This window comes from Barbatula barbatula (genome assembly GCF_947034865.1).
Source record: "Barbatula barbatula genome assembly, chromosome: 7".
Classification (NCBI taxonomy): Eukaryota; Metazoa; Chordata; class Actinopteri; order Cypriniformes; family Nemacheilidae; genus Barbatula; species Barbatula barbatula.
In genome coordinates, this window is record NC_136770.1 from 5637624 (window position 1) to 5642864 (window position 5241).

The following is a 5241-nucleotide window of genomic DNA, read 5'->3' on the forward strand; positions in this document are numbered from 1 at the left end:
TTTTTTCAACCAAATTGTTTGTTAAATTATAAACACAATCTCTGAATTCTAAATGCACAAAATATTGAGTGAATCCAACTTAAGTTTATCATGTTCAACCCTCTTAAACTGAATTATTTTGTGGTGGGACTACATGAATTATTTGAGTTAAATTCACTAACTGAGCAGTGCGTTTTCAGTTCCCAGCATGCTTTGCATGCGACAGCGTTAGAAGAGTCATTTTTGTGAAAACATATTTAGTATGAAATAACTAAATCATTATTATAAGTCACTCTTTATGTTTGTCACTGAGTTTAGCAAATATTTAAGCATTAAAAAGTCAAGTAAAAAATGTAATTATTTAAAAAGCACAGTGGTTTTCCATTTTCCATTGGACATCGGAGGTTTCGAAAAGACAGCAACGATATGCATTTTATCCTTACAGTCTATTTATATCAATGACAGAATACATTTTGGAATTGTAACGTTATTTTTTGTACAGTATGCTAAGTATCACCAGTGAACTTTTTGCAATAATATACATTATTCTATACATTATTCTTCCTTTATATTTGATAAGTTTCCTGTTTACTTTTATTTCTTTTTTTTGTCTCTCCTGTTTGTTTTTAAATGTTTGGCAATGCTTTGCAACAATGCAAAACAGTGAAAAGCACTATAGAAATAAATAAGTACAATTTTACCGTATGTATGTTTCTCATTTTAGATAAATGAACATGAATGTAAAATATAATGTGGCACATTGAAGATATTATACCCCCTTTATATGTTACGGCTCATGTTATTAAAGGACATACACAATGATGGGAGGCAGAGCTCACCGACTGCTGCTTTGTCAAAGAAGAATGTGAATCTGCTGGTGCTCTCTTTACATCGCTGACATGCAGGTTAACATGTGCAGGACAAACAGAACAGAACAGTCGTTGAATTCTTCATCTGTGTGTCGTCTAGGCAGAACCTGCTGGTGAACCAGGGATGAAGATAAGTAAGGGATTATCCTGCTAATACTATCGTCATTTGCCAAGCTAAAGCTTTTATTGATGTTTTCAGTGTAATTTTAGATCAAACAGGTGAAAAAAGTTATTTTGTAAGGTCATTTCGATTGGAATCAAACTGACTGGAGATACCCGTGCGTTTAAGGGTTTTAATGCACACCTTCTGGCCAATCAGAATCGAGTTTTCAAACAGACCATGCGGAGGGTCCATAAAAACATTCAGCACTGTGTTAGTGTGTGCTTACACAAATAAATTGAATGCATTTGTGTGTGAGCATCTTTCAGTTGATCCTGATTTAAGCAAACAAATTCTGAATCTAATCTCGAAGAAACGTGGCTGTTTTCAGACCAGCAGCAGGTAAATTATAAGTCACTTTCCAATTCTCAATCTTCCCTTAGTGGAGAAAATATGAAGACAGATCTCGCAATGAAATGTAACACATCCACGTGCCTTGATAATGAAGTGTTGCGTGTAATTCAGCAGTCGATTTATTTATGGTGAGAGGCAGTTGATCAGCGTCTAAGCGATGAATGTGGAAGCTCATTCGGGATCAATAAAAAATCTCCCCATCTTGATATCACTTGTGCCGTATTCAAGTGGTCTGTTGATTGGGGATTTGGTTTTCTCTGCTTCACACACGATTTATATGAGAAGCATGAGCACAGGATAGGAAGGTGGCCGGGGTGCCTGTAGTCATGGCAACAATGGAGGAGACAGATGAAGATAAGGGGTCCGAAAATGGAATCTTGTGTTCTCAATGTGCCGTATTGATCACTAAACATCACTGCAGCTGTGTGTGAATCATACAGAGCGAGTGTTAAACATTGATTTAAATGTGCTGGCGGCAGGAATACAGTTATAGGAATACACGTTTGAGTTTAGCATCTTTGATCATTCTGAGTCCTGTGCTTAGAAGTCATGAGCGTTTCAGACTAAACACATAACATGTTATGTTTATTACAATTTACCCCAAAAATGTCATCATTTATTTATTCTCACGTCATTGCAAACCTATGTGACTTTCTTTCTTCTGCAGAACATGTCCTTTGGATAAGTGACACATGGGGCTCAATGATGCTGCTTGTTTCCCTATTTTTGGTTACGATGTAATGAGGAGAATTACAGGTACTTAACTCAAACTGTTTGTCACCCGCTTTGACTCAGAAACACATTTGAAGTTGTATGACTAAAGTCAAAAAGGGATATTTGAATGATTATATTTCTGCAATGGTTTGGAGTGGATGATAATTATATCATTAGATAGAAGATGTGTACTTTAGGTAATAAAACTCAAATGAATGCATCTGGTTCAAAGACACTTAAAAGATTGAGTTGCATTTAGTTTACTCTGTTTAGTGAGTAGTGCAAAATACATTTCAAAATAGATTTGAAAGGTAACCAAATTTCCTCTAATGTCCAAGCCAATGTGTATGTTTATAGTTCATCTCATAAAGCTCAATATTTGAAGTCTTATAAACTTAGTCATTTAAATATTCAACTCTGAAGCTTTGTTCACACCCTGAAGCTCAGAAACAGAGACAGAAAATCGGTGAATGCAAACGAACAACATGAAGATTTCTCCACAGCAGGTGCAGTATGCCTGCAAACCCTGGCAAAATGCTAAATTTTAATTGTAGCAGTTCTACATACACACACAGCGACAGACAGACTGTTGTGTAAATGTATCTCGCAGGCAGTTTGATATCAGCTCAGAGTCAGCAGTGCCAGGTGTGTGTGTGCGCTCACACGAGTGAAGGTGTCAGTCTTCCAATTGATGCTGTTCTAAATAAAATCAAGACACAAAAACTGTGTGTCTCCATGTTTCGTGCTGTATTCGCATGTACAAGCATGTGTTTACCGCATGCCGTCTTTATACCGTTAGAAAATCCAATTCCACAAATGGCTTAAAATGTAATGATCACAAATGCCCTCTCCAAAACCAAATGAGCTTCTTTCTTTTAATCTTCCTTTTAAATACTAACTCTACTCATTGTCGTACCATCTCTTTGTAAATCTAAACACTGTGTGTGATAAAATCTCATTTCACAGCTCATTTAACATGTGTGGAAGTATATTACTGAAAAAAACAACACTGTCGTAATATGCATTGAGCTCTGAGTTCTGTGCTCAATATAATGTAAAATGATTTGAATCAACTTGTTACAATAATGAGAATTTGATAATAAATACTATGGGCTACCCTAGGGGAAGAAACTACTGTTTTATAGACTCGTTGAACTGTAATCTACAGAAAATATGACCCTTAATTGCACTTTTTCTAGTTTACAGATGCCAAACCACAATGCACTGATGCCAGCCAACATGATTTTATTATGATTATTATCTAGACAGTATGACTGCCAGCCAGTCATTATCTTCTTAACCATGTAGTTTGTGAATATGAACTACTGTGCACATACTATTAAGGTTCAACAAGGAACCAAAATTCTGTTTAGTTCAGGATAAGGATGAATACTTGCCGCAGTTTGAATGGAAGCACAGACTCAGAGCCGTTTCCAAAATGTAAAAAACATAGATTTCAATTTGTGTATCAATGGAAAAAATCATCAAAATCATTCCTGCCGTGGAAAGTGATTGCTGTTACCAGAAGGGCATTTCTCACGTTTACTTCCCCAAAATGAGTGGGACAGTTGTGCTGACAAAACAAGGTGCTGTCGAGGACAGAGTAAAATCATGTGAAGGCAAATTAACAACAGTGTAAACCACACAGGTGCAGAGGATAGCCAATCCAAACTAAACTGAACACATGTGTTACATGAAGTGTATATGGAAGACAGAAGTCAATTCTTATGGCGCCTTCATTTGTTGGGTTAAAATAACACACAAAAATATATTTGATCCAAACAACCCAACAGTTTGGGTTGAACTTGTACCTCAATTGGGTTTGTCCATTTCTGACCCCAAAATAACCTAACAGGAGTGTAGTCTATCTAGATTTGTCTCTCCCCATTAATACATTTCTCTTATTTTTAGAGTTTAACCTGTGTGGCTTCAGGGTCAAAGGGCAATAACGGTTTGTACGGACTTTGTGAAAAAAAGTAATAAGGATGTAGAATATTGTTTGTATCAATCCCAGAACTTCACATTGCTGTGGGTTCAGGAATAGACTGAGCTAGATATTATTTCTAAAGGGAGTCATATTGAGTTAATTATTAACATCATATAATCCAATATAAGAATCTCATAAAGTTCACTCTGTAATCCTCTGGTGTGTTATAAAAAATCTGAGATATAATTGGGAATAATTTATAATAATTACTCAGCTAGTTTTCCAACTGCCTTCTAGACAATGGTTTCTTTTTCTGTAGCTTGTTCCTATTCTTTAAAATTCTATTTGATTTAAATAGACCTTTTACAATGTGGATTGTTTCAAAGTAGCTTGACAGAAGAAAGAAAGTGAAAAACACTGAAGTTGGAATACAGAACAGAACTTGGTATTGTAGAACAAGCAAGAACAATCTAATGAAGCAATGTTAATGGAATTTACAGAATCATCAAATAATCTGATGACAGCAGTCTCCCTTTGAGCAAGCCAACATGACACAGCGGCAAGGAACCAAAACTCGATGATGAATGATGAATAACTAGAGAAAATCGGGAGAAACAAGGCTCGGCTGGGAGGGCCAGTTCTCCTCTCACACCTTACAGCTGCAGTCAGTGATGGGGAGAGCATTTTTAGTAATGTTAATGAAATAGTAAAATGTGAATCTCTAAGACCACTTCATATAAAGGTGTCATAATATACCCGTTGTCAATTGTGATTAATGATATTGTGCTAAATCTACACATATCGTAATATAATATAGAAATATCATAAGCTGTTCAGAACCTTGACAGAACCTTATGAAAGTTTTAAATTATTTTAATAATTTTAAGCTTAAACAGACAGACTGAACTACAAAACAGTGTGTTGGAAGGACAAGACGAAAACAGAAGTAAACAAAATAATATAAATTATAGCTGAAACCGAGAAACTGGTGATGTTGCAGACGTAGGTAAAAAATATTTCCTGTAGCCGTACGTTGGCCCCCGGGCACCATTTGAGATTGTGTCCTTTTACACAAAGAGCTCAGAGGAGGAGATGAGAAGCGTGGAAAACAGGTTTACCTGTCACTGCTGTGTGTGTGTGTGTGTGTGTGACAGTAGACAAAAACATGTTGATACGGTGTACCGGTGTGTTGTGTTTGTCTGCAGTCTTCATTTGCACATTATTTGAAGATTAGAGTA